This window comes from Megascapheus bottae, chromosome X (genome assembly GCF_031878675.1).
Source record: "Megascapheus bottae isolate mThoBot1 chromosome X, mThoBot2.hap1, whole genome shotgun sequence".
Taxonomy (NCBI): Eukaryota; Metazoa; Chordata; class Mammalia; order Rodentia; family Geomyidae; genus Megascapheus; species Megascapheus bottae.
Genome location: NC_143547.1, coordinates 53,538,836 through 53,553,005, shown reverse-complemented (window position 1 = coordinate 53,553,005; position 14,170 = coordinate 53,538,836).

Below are 14,170 nucleotides of genomic sequence, written 5' to 3'. Positions count from 1 at the left end.
AACCACCACATATTAAACACCTAGAACGAATGTGACAGGGAGGATAAAAGACCTCTACAATAAAATGTATAAATGAAAACAATAGTAGGGATTGGGAATGTGGTTTAGTGGTAGAGTGCTTGCCTAGCATGTACAAAGCCCTGGGTTTGATTCCTTGATATCACATTCCCAAATGTGGAATGATGATGTAGCTCAAGTGATAGAGCCGTAGAAGTTTACTCACAGAATGACATCCACCTGAATCTTGATAAGCAAATAAACAACAAACATTGGAGAATAAAAACCTAGCCTCCTCAACAAATGGTGTTGAGAAATCTGGATTATCACAAGTAGCAGAATGATACTAGATCCCTATCTCTCATTTGTATAAACATTTAATTGAAAATGGGTCAGAGATTTAAATGTAAAATCTGGAACCTTGAAATTAATAGGGGAAATCAATTAAGGACATGTGGATTAGAATATTAAATCCTCAGGAAATAAGAGCAAGAGTAATTAACTCTCCATATGCTTAGATTCTGTATTGTTTCAACACAAAACTTTGTGGAAAGCTGGGCACTGGTGGCTCATGCCTGTAACCGTAGCTAATCGGGAGGCTGAGATCTGAGACTTGTGATTCAAAGCCAGCCCTGGCATGAAAGTTTGTGAGACACTTATCTCTAATTAACCACCAGAAAACCAGAAGCGGTGCTGTGGCTCAAATAGTAGAGCCATAGCCTTGAGCTGAAGAGCTCAGAAACAGCACCCAGACTCAGAGTTCAAGCCCCACTACCCCCAAAAAATCTTTATGGAACACATTTGCACACTGTCATTTTACACTGCCCTCCAGTTCACATGCTTGCCAAAAACACAACATACTAATGGGATGGACTGAATTGAATTTGAGATATCATGAAGTTAAGATCCATAAAGTTGTGGTGCTATTGCATCTGCTGATTAACAAAAAGGTTGAATATCATTCCTGACTTTTCTTTCTCTTTAGTCAGTCCATGTTATCTATTGCATTGCCTTTAATTCTGCCCTCTAAACTGCTGTTAATCTGCTACTTTCATTGCATTATCAATACCTTTTGAAACATGTAAAATAGAAATACATAACTGAATAGGATGCACTAGTTATCTTTTTTTATCCTACCAGAAATAGGCATGAGTGCTGCTGAGCTATAATTATGATATGATTTCTTAAAGAATGACATGAAGTGATTACATTTAGATATTATGGCGATAAACTCCCCAAACAAACAAACAGAAACCTCAGTTTTTCTCTTTCACTGTTCCCTCACTAAAAGGTATGTATTCAACAAATACATGTGATTGGACAGACAGATGGATGTAAAGAATTATGTTGCACAAGTAGGCAAGCTTCATGTGAATTATTGGTCATTGAAATACTGTATCAACATTGAGATGAATTCTAAGCTCAAGTGGAAGCAAGCAATATTCTCATTTCAACCAGCAAAATCTAAGAATATTCAAGATAGATTCTGGGCAATTGAATAGGACAGTATGGAGAAGACTCATGTGCCACTAGTTTTCTGTGTTAGATGGAGAGTAGACAGAATAGCATCATTATTCTTGTGTCCTCCCAGAGATCATTTTCATTGTACTCTTTCAGGATCGAGCTTTGTCCACACTTAAATTTTTGCCAGTATTTATTAGTGTATATTTATTATACACAGGAGTTTTATGGTGCTATTTATATTCATACATGCATTCCATGTACTTAGATCAAATTTACTCCCTTAGTTATTCTTACTCATTTCCTCTCTCTTTTAAAAATTAATTTTTAGATGATTGGCCAAGTAGTGGAATTGCTGGGTCTCTACAGGGGAGCTCTATGTTTAGCTTTTGAGGAACCACTATACTGCTTTCCATAGTGGCTGAACGAGTTTGCACTCTAACCAACAGTGTAGTAGTGATCCCTTCTGGCCACATCCCCTCCAGCATCTGTTATTAGACTTCTTGATCCTGGCCATTTTAACTGGAGTGAGGTGGAATCTTAAAGTTGTTTTGATTTGCATTTCTTTTATTACCAGAGATGTCGAGCATCTCATTTTTATGTGTCTATAGCTCATTTTTATTTCTTCTCAGAGAAGACTCTCTTTAAGTCTTTGGCCCATCTTTTAATGGAATGGTTGTTTCTTTGGAGATTAGTTTTGGAGTGATTCCATTTTTTGAACTAAAGCCATATAGTATGATGCTAAATGTAAGGACCTCCAGGATACAGAAACAAAAGCCATATAATGAGTGATTGCTGTCCTTAATGTACTATGTTATCTATCATCTCTTTTGCTGTCCCTTGGTTATCTCATATTGTTAAATATTTCACCTTTTTATCTGATATATTTTTTATAATGAAATTGGATAGGGAAGGGGCTAAATCAAGATGAGCGGGGGGGGGGGGGGAGAGGGGAGGGGAATGGGGACCATGACATGAGAAAGGGTATCAATGTTTGTGAAGTAATGCACCTTCTATCTGGTGAATATAATGTAACCCTTATATTAATTACAATAAAAATATGGAAAAAAGAAAGAACCCCCCAAATAATAATTTTAATAGATTTTATTATTCTATTTTTATAAGTATGTATAAAATAATGTGGTCCTATTTATCTCATTTATTGTCCTCTCACCCTTCTTCAATTCCAGTAGCTCCTACTTCCTGTCTCTGGTTTATACTTCTGCCATTAATTTTCAAATAGCTCTACTCATTTTATTAAAACATATGAGATCTATTTCACAAAGCTCAAGTCACTTTTTAAAATTAGGAAATTCAGTCAGGTGCTGGTGACTCATACCTATACTCCTATCTACTCAGGAGGTTAGTATCTGAGAAACATGGTTCAAAGCCAGCCCAGGCAGAAAAGACTCATGTCCAATTAACCTCTCAAAAATTGGAAGTGGCCTGGTGGCTCAAGTGGTAGAGTGCTATCCTTGAGCAAAAAGTAGCTCACGGACAGACTCAGGCCATGATTCAAGCCCCACAACAAAGAAGTGAGAAAACCGGTACTATTTTTGGATATAAACAAACCATAAAAATTATATTATAAAAGAGATTGTCTAGTTTAAGAAAGCATATATTTATAAAAATTGTCCATATTATATGTAGCGAACAAATCTTAACAAGTATCAAAGAATTGATAGTGTGTGGGCTACATTAATTTGATCAAAATGTGAGCAAATTAATATTAATTTGTAGAAAACACAATTAGACATATACCATGTATTATTAAAACTTTATAGATCACATGGGAAATTACAATGAAAAGTAGAATATGTTTAAATTTTTCTAATAATGGAAATTTTAGCATAGAGCTCCTGTAGTAATCAATAAAATAGGTATTTAAAAGTAAAACAAAGATTGTGAAGAAAGTGAATTCAATGTCTGGCCCAATAAATTATGAAATATCAAACTAAACATGAAGGAGTTTCCAAGAAATAATTTTAGAGTGCTAATATTATTTACTTTAAAGAAAAGGAAGAACATTGAAATAAACAATATAGTTTCTTCAAAAGAGCTACTAAAATATACAGAAAACCTTACTGCATTTAAATGAAAAACAGATAGTTTAAATAACATTAATAATGAAACAAATAGAGTAGATATGGTTTTAATAAACTGATAAAGGTCATGAAATGCTAGGAAAGCTGCTATGTGTTGGAGGAGATTAAGGCAACATGACAAGTAAATACAATATGGGATCCTGGAGTAGAAAGAGTAAATTAGTGGAAACACTGTGAAATTGAAATGAAATTTCTGCTTTAATAATATTACCAATTTTAATTTCCTGTGCTCTAAAGTTATACTAAGCTTATGTACGTTTGGAGCCATAGGAAAGGGCAGCAAGGGCAAGGTTGTAACCCTGTATTTCTTTTGCAATGAATTCAAAATAGTTAAAAGTGACTTAATTTTTAAAAATATTTTATTGGTATTTGTTTATTGACTTAAAACTTTAATATTAACATATCATAATAGGGACCAAGAATGTGGCTTAATAGTAGTGTGTTTTCTTAGCATGCATGAAGCCCTGGGTTCGATTCCTTGGTACCACATATACAAAAAAGCTGGAAGTGGCGTTGTAGCTCAAGTGGTACAGTGCTAGCTTTGAGAAAGCTCAAGAACAGTGCCCAGACCCTGAGTTTAAGCCCCAGGACTGGCAAAAGTATCATAATACAAAGACAGCCTAGGAGAAATAAAATGGCTTCAGTCAAACAGCATTTACTAGAAATGATTCAAGAATAAGAAATGCAAATGACATCATTTTAAAAGTTTCAGATCTAGATTTCATTTTTCTATAAGCTCTTGAAGAAGTACAACTCTTTAGCAGAATTGTTGATGTTCTGATCTCTTTATTCTTATCAACTAGAAGAGGGCATTTCTTAATGCTTCACAAATCTGATTATCATGTAAGGTATGAAGCTTTAAGACATTTATTTATTTATTCATCTATTTATTTATTACTGGCATTGGATTGTGAACTCAGGGCCTGGGTCCTGTTCCTGAACTTTTGTGTTAAATGCTAGAAATTTACCATTTGAATGACAGCTTACTTTTGTGGCTTTTTTGTGGTCAATTGGAGGTCGGAGTTTCATGGACATTTCTGCTCAGGATAATTTCCAGCCACAATCCTCACATCTCAGCCTCTTCAGCAGCTAGTATTATAAGAGTGAATCCTTACCACCTGGCAGTTGAAACCATTTTAAATGATACAAAGAGAACACGACAACTGCCTTCCAACACAGGAAGGATAATATTCCCAATAAATGGTGCTGGCCTGGCCAGTTGAAAATCTGTAGAAGAAATGAATCTTGGAAGCATAAAGTTTCATTACAGTTAGCTTATAAAACATCATTATGAAATAGTGAAAAAACCTTTAGACAAAAATATAAAGGTATTTCCATCACAAAGATGGAGTTGGTAAAGATCTCTCTCTCCCCTCTCTTTTCTTCTTCTCCCCCTCTCTCTTTTCTCTCATATATGCCAGTACTGGAGATTGAACTCACAGCATCACACTTTCACTCAGGCGTTTTTGCTCATAGGTTTTGCTCTCCCTCTTGACACATGCCTCTAAGCCAGCATTTTGCTTAATGGGAGATAGAATTCTCATGGAATTTTCTGTTTGGATTGGCTTTGAACTGAGATCTTCAAACTGATCTTAGCATTAGCCTATCCAGTATGTAGGATTTTAGGCATGTGGCACAGGTGCTTGGCAGTTTCTTTAAATTTGTTATAAATATTTATCAATTATACATATTAAGCTTCAGTAGGCAATTCAGTACACTCCTACAGGGTGTAGTGATCCAATCCAAATTCCTTTTCCTCCTCTCCATACTCCTTAGATGTCATTTCAAATCCTTAGTAACCACTATTATATTTTCAGGTAAACTTTTTTTCTCTAGGAAAAAAAGACAGAATTATAGGACTTGTACATTTTTCCTCCAGTGGCCACAAATTTGATGCAAATGACAAATTTCCCTTCTTCTTTATGGCTCAATAATAGTTTGTGTACAACACATTTTCTTTTTCTTTCTTTTTTTTTGTGGGTCATTTGGCTTGAACTAGGCCTAAGATCTTCAGTTTAAGGCTAACGTCCTACACTTCAGCCAAACCCCACTTCCAATTTTCTATAGGTTAATTGGAAATAAGAGTCTCAAGTCTTTTTGTGCCCGGGCTGGCTTTGAACCTTGCTCATCAGATCTCAGCCTCCTGATTAGCTAGGCTACAACACATTTTTTTATCCACTCACTCATCAGTTATAGTACTTAGCTACTGTTAATGGTGGTGCAGTAAACATGGGACCTGTAGAAATCTCTTTAGTTGATTGATTTTACTTATTTTTGAGTATGTACATTGATGTGGGATGTATGGAAGATATGTTATTTTTCAATTTTCCTAGGAACCTGCCTACAGTTCTCCATAATGGTTATATTATTTTACATTGCCATTAGTGGCTTATGAAAGTTCCATTCCTATCACATTCTTACCAGCCATTTGTTGGATTATAAATAATGTGAGACAGTATCTCATTGAGATACTGATCTCTTTAATAGATCAGGCCAGAATACTGAGTATTCATATATGTGAGTTTGAAGTTTTTCTGTTTCTCATCCTATTAAAAAAAAAAACAAATAATATCTTCATTATGGTAAATAGTGCTGCAGTGAACATCATTGTGCTACTGGCTTTAGTTATGTCCTTGTTTCTGGCAATTAGGTAAATGCCAAGGAGTGGGATTGCTGGGTCACAGGGAAGTTCTATGTTTAGTCTTTTGAGGAACTGCCATACTGCTTTCCATAGTGGTTGAACAAGTTTGCACTCCAACCAACAGTGTAGTAGTGATCCCTCCTGGCCACATCCCCTCCAGCATCTGTTGTTATTAGATTTCTTGATCCTGGCCATTCCAACTGGAGTGAGGTGGAATCTTAGACTTGTTTTGATTTGCATTTCTTTTATGGCCAGAGATGTTGAGCATTTCTTAATGTGCCTATAGGCCATTCTTATTTCTTGTTCAGAGAAGTCTCTCTTTAAATTTTTGGCCCATCTTTTAATGGGATGGTTGTTTCTTTGAAGATTTGTTTTGGAGAGATTCAATTTTTTGAATATATTTTAGATATGAGGACTTTGTCTGTTGAATGGTTAGTGAAGATCTTCTGCCACTTTGTGAGTTTTCTATTTAACTTGGTAGCTATGTCCTTTGTCATAGAGAAACTCTGCAATTTAATGCAGCCCCACTTGTCCAAACTTTCTTTAATTTTTGTGTTTCTGGGTTTTATTAAGAAAATTTCGACCTGTGCAAAAGGAGACCTAGTGTATCTCCTATTCCTTCTTGTAAAGTTTTCAGGGTATCTTGGAAAAAATTAGATTAAATGAAGTAAGCCAGACCCAAAAGAACAAAGGCTCAATGGTTTCCCTTATTTGTAATAATTAGTACAAACCTAGGATTCTCCTAGCAGAGGGTTATAATAGCTCAAAACCCAGATACATAAGGCAATACAGGATGAGGCTAAATGAAAGGATCTCCAGGATATGGAAACAAGAGCTTTATATTGGGTGATTGTTCTTAATGTGCTGTATTATCTCTTATCTCTTTTGCTGTCCCTTGGTTATCTCATATTGTTACAGTATTTCACCTTGTTATCTGATATATTTTATATATGCTTATTTGGTTATTTGAAATAGGATGGGGAAGGGGGGAAACAGATGAGGGGTGGGGTGGGGGGAGGGAATGAGGACCAAGACATGAGAAAGGGTATCAATGTTTGTGAAGTAATGTACATTCTATCTGGTGAATATAATATAACCCTTCTATTAATTACAATAAAAATATATGGGGAAAAAGGGCAGTGACCTGAATCTTCTCTGGCACCATTATTTGAAGGGCAATCATTTCTGCACTGTGCGTTTTTAATGCCTGTGTTGAGAATCAGTTGACTGTAGGTGCATGAGTTTCTTTTTGAGTCATCTTGTATTCTATTGGTCTAGACATTTACACTTATGCCAAACACTGATATTTGCATTAAAGATATGTCTCCTCTTCTGCTGATGTCATGCTTTTTTTCTATTAACTTTGTTTTGTAAAACTTTTCTTAAGATAATTTTTTTTGCCAGTCCTAGGGCTTGAACTCAGGGCCTAGGCACAATCCTTGAACACTTTTTTCTCAAGGGTAGTGCTCTGCCACTTGAGCCATAGGGCCACTTCTGGCTTTTTCTGAGTATGTGGTACTGAGGAATTGAACCTAGGGCTTCATGTATGCTAGGCGAACACTCTACTACTAGGCTATGCCCCCGGCCCCTTAAGATATTTTTTTGTTAGTACTCATTAGTTGTACAAGGGGAGTTTACTCTTTCATTTCTATGTATGTATACCATGTGCCCCGATCAAACTCATCTTGGCTCTCTGAACAGTTTAATTGATTTAATTTCATATACACAAATATAATTCATGGAGTATATTCATTTCGTTCACCTTCTTCATTTCCGTTCCTCTTGCCACTATCCATGTCCCCAGCAGAACCTGTTTTATTTTCCTGTCATTGTTTAGTGTATGTTAATTATTCCAAAGGATGTGATCTTGGTATTTCAGATGTGTATATATTTTGACCATATTAACCCTGTTTACTTTTTTGTCTTCACCCAATGCCATATTGCTCTACAGTTTTCATTGAGATTCACTTATGCCACCTTCATACATGTTTACAATATATCATTTGTTTGTGTGTGTGTGGCTGTGTGTATGTATGTGTATGTGCCCAGCTATTGGGGCTTGAATTTAGGGCTTGAATACTGTCAATGTGCTTTTGTACTCAGGTTAGTGCTCTACCACTTGAGCCAAAGCTCCATTTCTGTCTTTTTTTGTAGTTTATTAGAGATAACAGTCTCATGGATTCTCCTGTCTAGGTTGGATTCAAACCACAATACACGGATCTTATTCGTCTGAGTAGCTAGGATTAAAGGTGTGAGCCACTGGTGCCCAGCTTGCAATGTATAATTATGTTCTACTTTTTGTATACATACATATATATACATATATATATAAATTTATGGATATGTGTCTTTTAGGTCAATTTTCCATATATGATTAAAATTATAAAATATTTGGATTTCTGAGCTTGACTTACCTTGCTCAGCATGACATCAAATAGTCCTACTCATTTTCTTGCAAAATAATTTTATTTTTCTTTAAGATTATATAATATTTTATGCATATATATACCATTCATTAACATTTTTTAAAATTTTTGCTGATGCTCAGGTTTGAACTCAAGGTTTGGTACTAGCTTGGCTTCCTTGCTCTTGGCTGGCCCTCTACCAGTCAAGTTATTTGTTTTTGCCAGTCCTGGGCTTGAGCTCAGGGCCTGAGCACTGTCCTTGGGCTTTACTCAAGGCTAGTGTTCTACCCTGAGCCACAGCACCACTTCTGGCTTTTCTATGTATGTGGTACCGAGGAATCGAACCCTGGTCTTCATGCATGCTAGGCAGGCACTCTTACCATTAGGCCAAACTCCCGGCCCCACTCAAGTTATTTTTATGCTAGCTGTTTTGAAGATAGTCTCACAGATTCTTCTGCCCAGTCTAGTTTCAATGTTCAATGCTCCAGATGTCAGTCTCTCAGATAGATAGGATTAAAGGGGTGAGTCATTGGTGTTCTGCTTCTGTTCCAGATTTTAAAATACTTTGTTTATTGTGCTTATTTGTCAAACTGACTATAAAGTTAATGTTATAGTAAGGATCTTTTCTTATATAAGGATCTATAATACTCCTCTTTATAAATAGGCAGCCCTTTCCTAAGATGAGGAATTTTTCTGTTATTTGATTGGATAATTGATTTTGTGTTTGATTTATTTTTTTCTTATGTTCTTTCCTTTTTCCCATTTCCTCCTGCCTCTTCCCCTCTGTTCTCCCTTTCTTCTTCCTTTTCCTTCTTTCTTTTGGACAACACTGGTCTGGAAATCACTACATAGTTGACCTTAGCATCCTATTTATGATACTTACACATTAGCTTCTCAAATGGTTGGATCAGAGTATTAGGTTTTCTAGTACCTTAACTTTTCATTTCTTTCATATGGATACTCTAATAATACAGATTTTAGGGGTCTTTTTACAGCTACATCAAAGATTATTGATTCCACTTGTAAGTTTTTTGTTTTTTGTTTTTTTTTGTTTTTTTTGCCAGGCCTGGGCTTGAGCTCAGGGCCTGAGCACTGTCCTTGGACTTTCTCAAGGCTAGAGCTCTACCACTTGAGCCTCAGCACCAGTTCCGGCTTTTTTCTATATATGTGGTACCATGGAATCGAACCCAGGTGTTCGTGCATGCTAGGCAAGCACTTTAACCACTAGGCCAAACTCCCGGTCCCACTTGTAAGTTTTATATCAAAAATATTTGTAATACATTTCTTTTACTTGATATAGTCTACTGTTTAGGTCGTCAATAGATTTTTTCAAAATTTAATTTACTCAAAATTTCTATATTTTACTGAATCTCTCATTCCTATCCTTCATTTAGTCATCTGTATGTACTCCACACTTCTTGAAGTTTGAAAAAAAATCAGTTATTTGAATTTTTCAAAGCTAGTGATATATTTTATTAATAAAAGTGGTATTTAACAATTTATTTATGTTTGCTGTTTCTGGAACTTGAACTCAGGGCCTGGGTCCTCTCTCTAAACTTTTTCACACAGGCTAGTTCTCTAACATTTTAGCCACAGCTCCATTTCTGGCCTTTTGGTTGTTAATTGGAGATAAGAGTCTCATCTACTTTTCTTTTCTGGCAACTGTGATTATCAGATATCAACTTTCTGAGTAGCTAGGATTACATGCATTGCCTGACTTGGTGTTAGGCTAGGGAAAGGGGGAAAACAAGATGAGGGGCTGAGGTTTGAGGAGTGAAATGGGGACCAACACATGAGAAAGGGTATCAATGTTTCTGAAGTAATGCACCTTCTATCTGGTGAATATAATGTAACCCTTCTATTAATTACAATAAAAATTCTATGAAAAAAACATGCAAAACAAGCGTCCCCACAAAATAAAAACATTTCCAGACCCAGACATATGTAGGCATATGTGAGGAAATGATTCGGCTCAAGTATAAGAAGCAAAACTAATAAATGAAATAATAAAATATCCAACTCTTTATAGTAAATACTAACATCCATCACAGGCTTGAAACTTCTATAGTATCAGTGAATCTACTTTTAAAATATTACAAACATGCTTCTTATGCATAGGAAAATGGTGAAACAAGACTTTGTAACTACATGTCATATGTATTATAAGTAGTATATGATTTATTAATGCTTTTTCTATTCAAATAGAAAAAAATTATAATATCACACTAAATTTCAGTAATAATCAATCAAAGGAAAAAATACACTGAGATATGTTTTAGTGTCCTGTCCCCCAATATTAGGTTCCGTGATCAAAGGAACGAATCTGACACAAAACTGGAAATTAAACATAGTTTTATTCCCTGCCTAGCATCAAGAATATACTGACCAGTCAGGGCCATCTCTAAGATGTGAGTGAGAGTGACCCCGCCTAATCTTACAGGCTACTTTTATAGACCACCAGCCATGTGGTTGGGCTGGCCATACACAGGTGGCCAATGGAATTCAACATAGTTGATTGATGGCTGGGGCAACCACTGACACCTTTGCTGTTTGAATGGACCTATCATCTCCGAGGGCTTCTGGTGCACTGACAAAGGAAAGGGAGGGATTTTCCTGGCAGGCCAAGGGGGTTGGGTGGGGGAGGAATTCTGGTAACTCCACCTGGTTTAACTGCTCTTGTAATCTGAGCTGTTATCAGGGATTTTACAGTCCCCACCTTGGGTCAAGTACTCCTTTGTCATGAAGATGGGAGATGCCTATAGGGGATGGTTTTTTGGGGTAAGTCCCTTTCAATATGGTCATGAGTTCATGAATATATATATATATATATATATATATATTACAATTTGCATTGTTATAGTACATTTGTGTCTTTGTGATAAAAATAGGAACATGGAATTCACAAGAAGTTAAAAGCATTGACTGCATTTCTGAAATAAGTATTCTGATTTAGTTTCAGAATCTCAAAACAGCAAGAGAAATTGGCCTTGTATAAAATGAGACTTAAGCACTATTGATATATTTAAACCGAAATTAACTAGAAAATGCTTTCCCTCTAACCTCAAACTTTCATGAATCGAAGAAGTGAGAGGAAAAAGTAGACAGTCTCTTTAGTAGCATATATGGCTAAGTCCATAAATCACTTTAAACTATAATATTAGTGACACCAGTAAAAAGAATTGGACTACTAGCCAAAGTAACTCATTTCATTAGACAAAATACAATTTCAGGCTTTCAGTAAGTAAATACTTCCAAAGTAAATACTTTTGAAATACTTCACAAACTTTCACCACAATTATAAGAATTATTTCTCCATTGTAAGAAAGGAGCAACAGAAATTGAGAGGCATTTAACCTAAATTCCCTTCAATCTTCTTAGAACAAAAGAAGTTGAAAAAATAGTTGAATAGCCAAGATTTGCTCTAACCAAATTAATTATAGTGATTTTAAATGGCAACAGCCCATTTGGCTAGGCAGTCCAACAGTTGTGAATACTGTTTTTGTTTGGGCTTTTACTTAGGCTTTAACTAAAAGCTTAAGTGCTGTTGCTGATATTTTTTCTCAAAGTTAGTGCTCTAACACTTGAGCTACAGCTCCACTTCTAGTTCTTTTGGTGATTAATTGGAGATAAGAATCTCATGAAGTTTCCTGCCTGGGCTAGCTTTGAACTTCAATCCTGAGATCACAGCCTCCTGAGTAGCAAGGAATACAGGCAGGAGCTACAGGTGTCTGGCCAGTTCTGAATAATTTCCCAATAATAAATTCAGATGCAAACATATTGAAATGATCCAGTCTTGACATTTATATGCCAGGCTTATAAGTGAGGATCTTGTTCTAATCAGGCTTAGTAGGTATGACTGGCAACTGCTGATGTTAAGGCTTTCAAAGTAATGTTTGCCATTGTCTGATAATTCACACTGGTGGGAGTCTGACATTCATTACCTCAGAGTCTACAATCTTCATAAATTTTTTCCTATTAGTAACTAGGCACTGTTAGAAAATTGTGCATATCTTCATGACTTACTATCTAAACACTACTATCTTCATAATAATGAACTTGAATTTTCAAGGTGCGAAACACTTGAGTGGTTTGAAGGTAACATCTAACATCTATTCTACTTCTATGCCAAAATTTACTTTCAGTTTCACTGGAAACTTTAACCTTTCCCAAACACTAACTTTGCCAGAATTCTAAACATAATTAGCATCCAAATCAATGCTAACAGGAAATACTCAGATTTTCATTCTTCCTAACCTGAATTCCATTTTTTTCCTCATAAAATAAGCTGAAGTTTTGACCTAACCCTTTCTCATTTATTGGACCTATCTCTTACCCTACAGAATTCTCCCACATGAACGTTCTAGTAAAAATGCCAAATCTTAACAGTATGAAAACTTTTCTGAATCACACTCATCCAAACTTGTACTGGCATCTGCTTCATGAAGTTTCACTTTGACCCCGAAGCTAAGTTTTTTGTACTTTAAACCTAATCAACTCAGTCCTAACCTGAACTCTAACTCTAATCTGATCTCTAACTTTAAATCCTAACAAGAAAATACTATAGTTTTCAACAAATCTTGTATTTCCTGTATGTGAAATTCCTAAGAGGTGGTTTTATCCTAATACTCTTTACAAACACTAAAATGAACCCAACCTAAACTTGAAAATTGACCATAAACATAATGATAATAATGTATACTGACATTAACAAACAAACTAACATTCAAGCATCCAAACTTTGTGTGGGTACATAATTTAAAAATAAGTTGTGCTCATCCTACCTATTTCCTTGTTCTTCAATCAAACCCTAAAATACTTAACTGTAACTCTAGTTCTAATTATTGACAAATAAAATGAATGCTCTATTTTAGGTAAATTCTAACATTTATTCCACTTCTAAGGCCAAATTTTACTTTCAGTGTCACTGGAAACATTACACATCTCTAAATACTAACCCTAACCTTAGCCAGAGCCTTAATCCTAACCCTCATAGTAACTAGCACCTACATCTAATACTAACAAGAAGTACTTTAATGTGAACTCCACTCATACTTCTTAAATAAGTTGTAGTTTTGACCTAAGCCTTTTTCATTTATTGCATCTAATTCTAACCCCACAGAATTCTTCCCCATAAGTTTTTTAGTAAAAATATTGAATACTTTTTTCTCTTGATTTGACAGGTCCTGTGTTGTACTAGAGAGTTGTTTCCTTAAAAAAAATTTCCCTTTACTCCAAAGCTAACCAGTTTCTAGCCCTAAACTTAAACCTAGCCAAAACCCCAACTCTGACTCCTAATATTACCTCTAACAAACATGGAATCATAGCAGGGAAATAATCTACTTTACATTCACTCCTTGAATTTCTTCTACTTGTAATTCTTAATACAGATGACAGTTTCATTCTAATCCTTACCCTTTGCTAACCCCAACAGGAACCCTAGCCGGAAAATTAAGCTTATCCCTAAAGATAGTACAACTTGTATACTATCACTAGCACAATCCTACTAATGTTCATGCAGCCAAACTTTATGTGGATGCATACTTTTAATATTAGTTGCAGTT